This window comes from Panthera uncia, assembly GCF_023721935.1.
Source record: "Panthera uncia isolate 11264 chromosome C1 unlocalized genomic scaffold, Puncia_PCG_1.0 HiC_scaffold_3, whole genome shotgun sequence".
In the NCBI taxonomy this organism is placed as follows: Eukaryota; Metazoa; Chordata; class Mammalia; order Carnivora; family Felidae; genus Panthera; species Panthera uncia.
Window position 1 is genome coordinate 16,928,604 of NW_026057584.1, and position 9,744 is coordinate 16,938,347.

The 9,744-nt window shown below is 40.3% G+C and overlaps 2 long non-coding RNA genes across 3 annotated transcripts in view; one reads left to right on the top strand and one right to left on the bottom strand.

The window, feature by feature from the left end:
- LOC125911129 (uncharacterized) overlaps nucleotides 1-5,336 on the top strand; it is a 30,314-nt gene extending 24,978 nt beyond the window's left edge. The window contains exons 2-4 of the long non-coding RNA XR_007454271.1: nucleotides 678-799; nucleotides 3,475-3,592; nucleotides 5,196-5,336. This is a non-coding gene — a long non-coding RNA (uncharacterized LOC125911129). The remainder of the gene's footprint in view (nucleotides 1-677; nucleotides 800-3,474; nucleotides 3,593-5,195) is intronic.
- LOC125911128 (uncharacterized) lies at nucleotides 1,358-4,701 on the bottom strand. Of its 2 annotated transcripts, XR_007454270.1 has the most exons (3): nucleotides 4,580-4,679; nucleotides 3,639-3,766; nucleotides 1,358-1,913 (listed from the first exon to the last, which is right to left on the bottom strand). It is a non-coding gene; the product is annotated as an uncharacterized LOC125911128 (long non-coding RNA). The 2 variants fall into 2 exon arrangements; XR_007454269.1 differs by lacking the exon at nucleotides 3,639-3,766 and having other exon boundaries at nucleotides 4,580-4,701.
- Nucleotides 5,337-9,744: the final 4,408 nt, after the last annotated feature.

Consider the following 9,744-nt stretch of genomic DNA (forward strand, 5'->3'; position numbering starts at 1 on the left):
AAGCAAGGGAAGGGCAAACACAACCTCTTCCCCCTGCAAATCCAGAAGTTCAAAGTGGATATGCTTCAAATTGAACGTGTTATTCGAGTTTTAAGCTGCCAAGGACTTGACCAACCTCCTTAATGCCTGGACTTTACTACAAGCTCTCAGTGAGACGGAGGGACAGTTTTGACTCTACAGAAAAACTTATAAATTAAACACACAAACGGCAACAACGACAGAACGCTTCATTAGGATTTGTTATTTTCCTCCATATCTTTGTAGTTCTTCTTCAACATACTCAAAACCTTAGCTTATTATCAAAATATTTTCCTAATGAATTTTCCCCTCGTATTATCAACATGATTCAACCAAGGACCACAGGGCCTCTGTCTCCATATAGCCAGGAGGAGTTATCTTCACTGTTAAGTACTGCTTCCTTAACTTTCCCGGCTGTAAGAATTACTTAGGCACTTTAGATGTTGTTATTAATATAGTTTCTGAGGGTGCTATGGACTGAATTGTGTTTCCTCAAAGTTAATATGTTGAAGTTCTAACCCACAATGTGATTGTATTTGGAGATGGACCTTTAGGGAGGAAAGTAAGGTTAAATGAAATAACAGTGAGGCTCTAATTTGATAGAACCGGTGTCCTTATAGGAAAAGAAAGAGACACCAAAGATCTCTCTTTCTGCACAGGCACTAGGAAGAGGCCACATGGGATACAGCAAGAAGATAGTCTTCTAGAAGCCAGAACAAAAGCCTTCACTAAAAACAGAATCAGCAGGCACCTTGATTTGGGACTTCCAGCCTCTGGAACTGTGAGAAAATAAGTTTCTGTTGTCCAAACTGTGGTGTCTTGTTATGATAGCCTAAGCAAACTAAGACAGGGGGCCTTCCTCTGGAGTTCCTAAGTTCCTAAATCTGAGATGACTCTTAAGAATGTGTGTGTGTGTGTGTGTGTGTGTGTGTGTTAAACAACTGAAATGATTTTTATGATTTTGTGAATTTGGGAGCTACTAAATTATAGGCATTATACTTATGAATATTTCTGCTTACACCTATTTCTTTCTTTTTTGTGGGGATACACAGGGGTTTTTATTATATTTTTATGTGGTTCAGAAATTACATAAGGAAATTTTTTTGAAACTGTCTAGATAATGAAGGAGGGATATACAGATAAATTTTAGCACATACAGTGGCTTGAAGCTATTTTATGTAATCATTCACTCTACTATCTAGTATAGAGAAGGTGGTCAGTTTAATAACATAAAACAAAACAAAACAGACAATCGCCCTGATGCCCCTCTTGCTCGTCATAGTACTAATTTCACCCCAGCTCTTTGCCTGATCATCCAGGTTTTTACATATACACAGTCTTACGCTTTTTCAATGAGTATTTATTATTAGGTAAGCCATGATTCAGGGTCCCAGGGTGGGGACCACCATGCACCCAGGTCCCCCCTCACCACCTTTGGAGGAGGATGCAGGACAGAGGAGAGGTGGGTGAAGCCAGTTCAGATCTTCCCAGGAAACATACCACCTGTCTACCAGGCTGACACCCAGGATATGGGGCAGAGAGATTTGTACGCACGCTGGTACCGTTCACGCATGGAAACGTCCACCCCTTTAGCAATCATTGACTTCTCACAGCGGTGAAAGTCCACTGCTAGAAACTGCTAGTTCTGCTAGCAGTTCTTTGTCTGGTGCTTGTTGGGGAAGTAGCTGTCAAAAGGGGAAGTCTTGTAGTTCTTGATTTTGGTCTTGACATCTTTAGCCAGCACGTTGACTCCTAAGGACACCCCTGAAGCAGCTCGCAGCTCAATGTGACCCTCAGCAAAGACTTGCTTATACCTATCTCTTTCGGAATTCTCCTTCCTCCACTCTTCACCGACCTTCTCCATTTCAACAAATGTTTATTGATCCATTACCATTCTAGGTGGTAAGAATATAGAAATGAAGTTTTAAAAAAGAGAGGATAACTCCCTTCCACAAGTTGGCATTCTAATGGAGATGGAGATAATATTATTTATTAGTTAATATGCAGTAGTGATAAATACTATAAAGAAAGTTAAAAAAAAAGGTAAAGTATTAGAAAGTGAGGTAAAGTGGAAGGGTGGCTCTTCCTATAAGGAAGTCAAGTAAAGCATCTGTGAGAAAATAACAACCAGGCCAAGATTTAGATGCACTAAGAAAGCCATGCAGAAATGCTTGAGGAAGCACATTCCAGGCACTGGGAAAAGCAAGTGCAAAATATTGTGACATCTGTTAGGGACATCTCAAGGGCCAAGATGGCTGACCAGGGACTGAGGAGGAGGGGGCTGGAAGATAACCTCAGAGAAGTGGGAAAGGGCCAGATCAGGTACTACAAGGCCAAGATAAGGAGGTCGGATGGTGTTGAGCAGGAACCAGTTTTGATCTGATTTATTTCCATGTGGAAAAACCACTGGAGTGAGAGGAAATATTGCAAAGCCAGTTAGAAGGCTATTGATATGCATAGCCTGGGTTAACTCCTAAACACAGAATTTCAATGAATTTTAGTATGATGTAACCAGTAGGTATAACCGGGTCCAAAAAAATCAGGGAACCAGAGGCCATTACCTAGAGAGTCTTATATTTTTTCCAGTCCGATTACAATCCAATGCATAGACTTTCAGCATTCCTTTTCCTTTAGTAGAGGACCCTAACTTTGTGGCCTTTCTTCAAACAGGAAGGTAGTTAAGTCTTCCAACACTGCCTCCTGCCTCCGCTATCACGGAAACATGCAAACAACTGATTTGATGTTCACAATATGTTTTACTAATAATGAGAGCAGGTATATGAAACACATTCCCGTATGATTTACGTAGCGTCCTTCACCATTTTCTAGTTACCTGTTTAGGTGGGGTTAGAAACACCTTCATTTGCATACAATGGAATTTCACCTTTAAAAAATGTACCTATCTACCAGCAGAACTTATCAGTGACCTCAAACCCAGATTTTCCAAATATCTGCTCTTAAAGTGTTCATATCCTTTGCTCAGAACGAAATTATTTGATGAAAGTGTCATTGTGCTTCAGATCGAGGTTTTAAAGTGATTTGATTATAGCCATAGAATGTTGGGTTTTCTGTATCATATTGACAAATCCAAACCGTACTTCTGAATTTAACGTTCTCTAAGGAGGTGTTAAGAGCATACTGGCTGCTCTTTCTTTGGCAAAAGCTTCCTACTAGGTAGCAATGCTTCCAATGTTATTTTTGAACTATTCTGTTTTTGACCCTAATCCTTTTCTTTGCTGTGGTTATGGCCCTGAGTCCCTAAATGATCGGCTCTCCTGCAGCTTCAAAAAGCTAATTCACACCACGATGCACATTAGGAAGGTGGTGTATATAATATTCCACTAAGGGAGACCCGGTGAACATTAAGCCCCCACCAGTAACTGGTCATGAGTCAGGCTACAACTGACGCTACTCATTTTTCTTCACTGACAAGTTTTCATTATGTGGCTTTCCCAGAACAATTTAGAAATTGATCTGCAGCTGATGGAGGCTGGGATGAATCGGGCCCGTAAGTGAACCCAAAACATCAGAGCACAGTCAAAACCAATGCCAAGACTCCAACACCTGGTACAAGGTGAGGAACACCCCCCTCCCAAGTTCCCCCTTCTCCCTTCCCCCACCTCTTCTTCCATAGGCAGCACACACAGATCTCAGACCCTTAAACAGACTTCTCACTCTGGGGACATCTCTATGGCCTGGAGGAGAAGCCGAAGACTTTTCTTTCATCTTCTGTTTACTTATCTTCTGCCTAAATAGGTCAGAGGTTCACATTCTTGAAAAAACAATTCCCTAGTTATGTGTCTACAGATATTAAAGAAAGGGCCTTTTGTTTTCTACAAGTTGTGTAAATCTGTTTGAAAATCTAGGGTGTTGATCTAAACTTGCTCCATGCAATTCTGGCATGCTTGGGGACAGTGGGATTACCTGACAGAGTATGCAAGGGTGAGGTTATGCAACCCTGGGGATACTTTGGGAATGAGATGCTCCTTTTTTTTTAAGTTTATTTATTTATCTTGAGAAAGAGAGAGACAGAGACAGAGACAGAGAGAGCACAGAGGCGGGACAGAGAGACAGAATCTCAAGCAGAGCCTGACGTGGGGCTCAAACTCACAAACCGTGAGATCATGACCTGAGCTGAGATCAAGAGTCAGATGCTTAATGGGCTGAGCCACCCAAGCTCCCCGGAATGTGATGCTCTTAAGACTATCCCAGGAGACTGAAAGAGTCTAGGGACATGCTCTGGTTCCAAGAAGAGTTAAGAGTGATAAATTTGACTTGAGCTGATAGAGTTTAGCCAGTAAGTATTTGTGATGGTGGTGGTGGTGGTGCTGGTAGTGGTGTGTGTGTGTGTGTGTGTGTGTGTGTGTGTGTGTGTACGAGGGAGGAATAAGTGGATGTGTGTTATGGGATGAATGTAGCTGTAATAGGCAAAGGGACCACCTAAGAAAGGACTGAGACTTCAAAAATAAACCTAGATCTATCCTACAAATTGGAATGTAGTTAAGCCAAAAGAAATAGTCCCTTTTCCCCACTCCATCCACGTTTTATGAATTATACCCACCCGATTCCCCTGAAACCAGTGATGACGTCCCAGTCTGTTTCTTCCCCTAACAACAGTCATGAGAACAGCGATCAGTTCAACAGCTATTGTGAGCAAGGCAAAATGCCAGAGGCTTTGTGATGTCATAGATTGACTACAACTGCTAAACTTGGACCCAGAAGTCACATTCTTACATTGTGAGATAAATCCAATTAATTGACAGGGAATTTCACTCTAAACTTTCTTGAGGGAAGGGGGTCATCTTCTCACACACTAAAAGTATCTTGGAAGAGCTTCAGGATAACCTTTTACCAATGAGCAAATCAATAGGACCCATCCTTCAGAACCATCTACTGAGGGCGGCCCCACCTCTCAGGTAGTTGCTCAGCCGTGTCTCTGTTGTGACAAGCCTTGTGCCCACACACATCCAAACTCCACACTCCTCTAGACACATGAGTGCAGGAGGCTGGTAGTGTGTAGGCAATAACCGAGAACCATCTGAGAGAGGAAATATCTTGGTATGAGGTCACCTACTTTATAAATGCCATTTGAGGCTTATGCTTGTATCACCATATCCTTTTCGTAAACCCTTTTGTGGTTTAATAATGAACTCTTGGTTTATTACTTTCTGTTACAGAGTCCAAAGGCAAATTTCCATATCTGGCTCCAGCAGAGTGATGGGTACACAGTTGGTAATCATTCTGGGACTTACCTTTATAGCAATTATGTTAAGGAACTGAGGGCTGAATGGTTTCCACGATCAGCGGAAAATATAACAGACCAAGAAATTAATAAAAAATAAATAAATTAGCTAAAGGGTGCATCTTCCTTGAGTTATTCTATGAAATATCCAGTTATAATATTTTAATTTAAATAGTAAAATATATTTGAGGCTTAAGACCAATTACATTTTTTCCCTTTCACCTAAAAATCATGTTGGTAGTTGGCTAACTGTGTCATAGGACAAAAATGGCCTAGAGTACCTTCTCAGTGTGAGACTTGTAAGCATCTCCAGAATCCTCTGTTTGGAATGATCAAAAGGGAGGTGGAAGGTGAGTGGGAAAGAGCTTCTGTGACAGTGGTGTGAACCCAAACCCACCAACAAAGTTTCATCTTTAACAACACTTTCTGTGATTAGTTTCAGCCCAAGTCTGCTTCCTTCTCCAGGCTAGAGTTTGGATATGGGCAAGTAAGATGTCTCTAGAACAGGGCGGCTCCCTATAGACCTAGCTTTAGCCTGTACGGGTTACTTGAGGAAAGGTGGCTTTAGCAGGAGGGAACGCTACCCAATAAAGATTTCTTGAGAGAATGAGTAAATAAATGAATGAACCCACTGCTGTTTGGCCACAAAGAAGCAATCTTTTATAAATGGACTTAAAATTTAAATTCCAGTCAGTTAACATGGAGTGTAATATTAGTTTCAGGTGTACAATTTAGTGATTCAACACTTCGGTACAATATCCGGTGATCATCAGAACAAGTGCACTTTCAATCTGAAGGAGAAGATATCCACATAACTCAGTTACATTAAAGAGTTATAACTGCCTACAGTTATTGGGAGTATGTCCCTTGATAGACTTGGAGGCAAAGATAACCTCAACCTGGTCATCTGTTACTCTGGAAGACTGATGTTAGTCACGTGATGCCAAGTCGTCTGTGATAGTCCGTACTAACAACCTCGAGTAAGTTGTCTTTTCAAAGCTCTTTTTTTTTTTTTAACGTTTATTCATTTTTGAGACAGAGAGAGACAGAGCATGAACGGGGGAGGGTCAGAGAGAGGGAGACACAGAATCCGAAACAGGCTCCAGGCTCTGAGCTGTCAGCACAGAGCCCGACGCGGGGCTCGAACTCACGGACCGCGAGATCATGACCTGAGCCGAAGTCGGCCACTTAACCGACTGAACCACCCAGGTGCCCCTCAAAGCTCTTTTTAACTTATCTAGTTAATCTTCAATGACACTACAAATGACCAAAGATGAAAAACAAACATTTTGATGTCATCAATAAAAATGATAAATCTCATCTCGCTTTTGATCAATTTCTGGTCAATTCAGTGTAATGGAAATGGAAATGATGCCCTTTTAGAATATAAAATTATGAAACTTTTGCTTAGTAGGGAAACTAACTATTATTTCTCCTTATTACTGGCTAAGCTGGTCAGTTTAGGTACCGATGTTTGTCTCTTCATGGAAGAGGGTATGGCTGGTTACATAGTTGAGATAAATAACACAGCATGCTTGCTAAAACCACCTCAACTCCTACCATATATCCATGTGTAACACATACGTGTAGATCAAAACGTTTATATAACGTTTATAACGATATATGTAACACATACGTGTAGATCAAAATGTTTATATAACGTTATATAAAACGATATATATATCACTGGTTTCAAGGGAAACCTTTGTGAATGACAAAGGTAAAAGCTGTAGAGGAAATTATGGACAACTCCCACCATCTTGCTTGGGACATTATCCTTTAACTGAAAAGGAAAACAAGACAGTTCGGTTGAACACATTGTCCAAATTAGTCATCAAGTAAGATGATGGGCGTTAAAGCATTTTGAAAATATGCAAAAGTTTAAAAAAATGTAATATGGTATTATAATTATTAGTTATTTTCTACTGGATGTTGAGCCCTTTGAGACTGGCTTAATTGCATAGTATTTGAGATCAGATGTCTTGCTGGATTGTGTTTCTAAATGATTGTCCATTTTTATACTTAGAGTTAATATAATTATGCGTGCAGTAATGTAAACATCAAACTATGGGTTCTGTGTCTACACAAGAGCACTGATACCACTGAAGTATGAGAAACATTTCTAGTTGTTTGTTGTTCTTAATATTTATTTCTACCTTTGCATAACAAGAAGCAAACTTCTTAAACTGAAAATAAATCTCTGAACGTGTCGCCTGTAAGGAAAGTTCAACGTCCGTTTCATTGCCTTTCAGCCAAATTTATGTTGTCGGTAATCATAGTCTAAACTTCCACATTTTCCTCAGTTTATAACACTTCAAAAAATCTTAAAACTATTGGTTCGCTCATTCTCACTACAATATTTCTCAGGTCTTCAACAATTATACATTAACAGGGATTAGACTAGATTAGTTCAATTAAATCAATAAATAAACTCAATTTCAGGACTTTATGTTTGAACAGAACTTCTTCCACTCCTTCCTGTGGTCACTTCTTCCATTGCACTTGTTGCTTAAACTGTGTGAGTGGACCCTCCCTGAACACCTGCAGGGCCTGGGCTAGGACTACAACTGGACACTCACACATTAGACACATTTTATCTTTTTTTAATTATTATTATGAAATTTATTGTCAGACTGGTTTCCATACAACACCCAGTGCTCATCCCAACAGGTGCCCTCCTCAATGCCCATCCCCCGCTTTCCCTTCCCTCCCACCCCCCATCAACCCTCAGTTTGTTCTCAGTTTTTTAAGAGTCTCTTATGTTTTGGCTCCCTCCCTCTCTAACCTTTTTTTTTTTCCTTCCCCTCCCCCATGGTCTTCTGTTAAGTTTCTTAGGATCCACATAGAAGTGAAAACATATGGAGTCTGTCCTTCTCTGTATGACTTATGTCACTTAGCATAACACTCTCCGGTTCCATCCATGTTGCTACAAAAGGCCGTATTTCATTCTTTCTCATGGCCACGTAGTATTCCATTGGAAACACATTTTAAAGCGATACTGTAATGGGGCGCCTGGATGGCTCAGTTGGTTAAGCGTCCGACTTCAGTCCAGGTCATGATCCCATACTTCGTGGGTTTGAGCCTCATGTCAGGTTCTGTGCTGACAGCTCGGAGACTAGAGCCTGCTTCAGATTCTGTGTCTCCTTCTCGCTCTGCCCCTCCCCTGCTTGCACTCTGTCTCTCTCTCTCCCCCAAATAAACAAATATTTAAAAGAATAAACTAGAAGCACCTGGGTGGCTCAGTCGGTTAAGCATCCAACTTTGGCTCAGGTCATGAGCTCACAGCTCATGAGTTCGAGCCCCGCATCAGGCTCTGTGCTGACAGCTCGGAGCCTGGAGCCTGCTTCAGATTCTGTGCCTCCCTCTCTCTCTGTCCCTCCTCTGCTCATGCTCTATCTCCTCTCTCTCTCCTAAAAATAAAGAAACATTAAAAAATAAACCAACATTGTAATGTAATAGATGATTAAATAAAATGTGTTAGGCACCTATCTTAACCAAGATATTTTCATAATGACAAATTTAAAAATATGTCTGTGCTACTGTTTTTACATATCTAAAAAATAAAATATCATTTCAACTTATTCTCAATAATAAAAAAGGTTAAGAGTACAAGGTAACTGTAATCAAAATATACCTTAATCAAAATATATTAAAGTACATCATATATTTTATTGAGTATAGTTTCATCAAAAATATAAATTAAGGTAAATATGAATTAACATAAAGGGGTGTCTGGATGGCTCAGTGGGGTAAGTGTCTGACTTTTGGTTTGGGCTCAGTTCATGATCTCACAGTCCGTGGGTTCGAGCCCTGCATCGGGCTCTGTGTTGACAGTGTAGAGCCTGCTTGGGATTCTCTCTTTCTCTCCCCCTCTCTCTGCCCCTCCTTCACTCTCTCTCTCTTAAAATAAATAAACTAAATTAAAAAAAAAAAACTAAAAGTAAATTCTGAACTTTAAAAAGTAAATAATGTTATTATACATCCCGAATTTTTTCTCTAAAATATTGAAAATATCTATCAAAATTAAGGGATAATAGATGAATTGTAGTTAACTTGGGCACGATTTTTAAATGAGTGGGTTTCAACAAAACTCACTTTTAGTTTTTGAAAGAGTTAAATCTTTCAGTATTTTCCTAAATAGGAAGCCATTCATTACCCTGTCATTCAATGTCCACCCGGTTGCCAATGTAAAGAATGTATATCATGCTGCATTTATGGTTTGTCCCAACCTGAATATGAACGCATTTAAGAATAATTGAATTGCTGAATATTGCAAAATATTTCTCGGTCACTGGGTTCCACTGTTGTAAATATTGTGCTGAATTCACGTGTTCCTGCAAAGCCAAGGATGGGAGTATGGACGAGCGAGAAAACAGGCACTCAGCAGCACCTCCAAAGGACACGGCGTGATGGGAGAAGCCCCTGCGTTCTTGCTCTCCAAGGGGATTTGACAAGTTAATGAATTTTTCTCCTCTCTTCTCTTG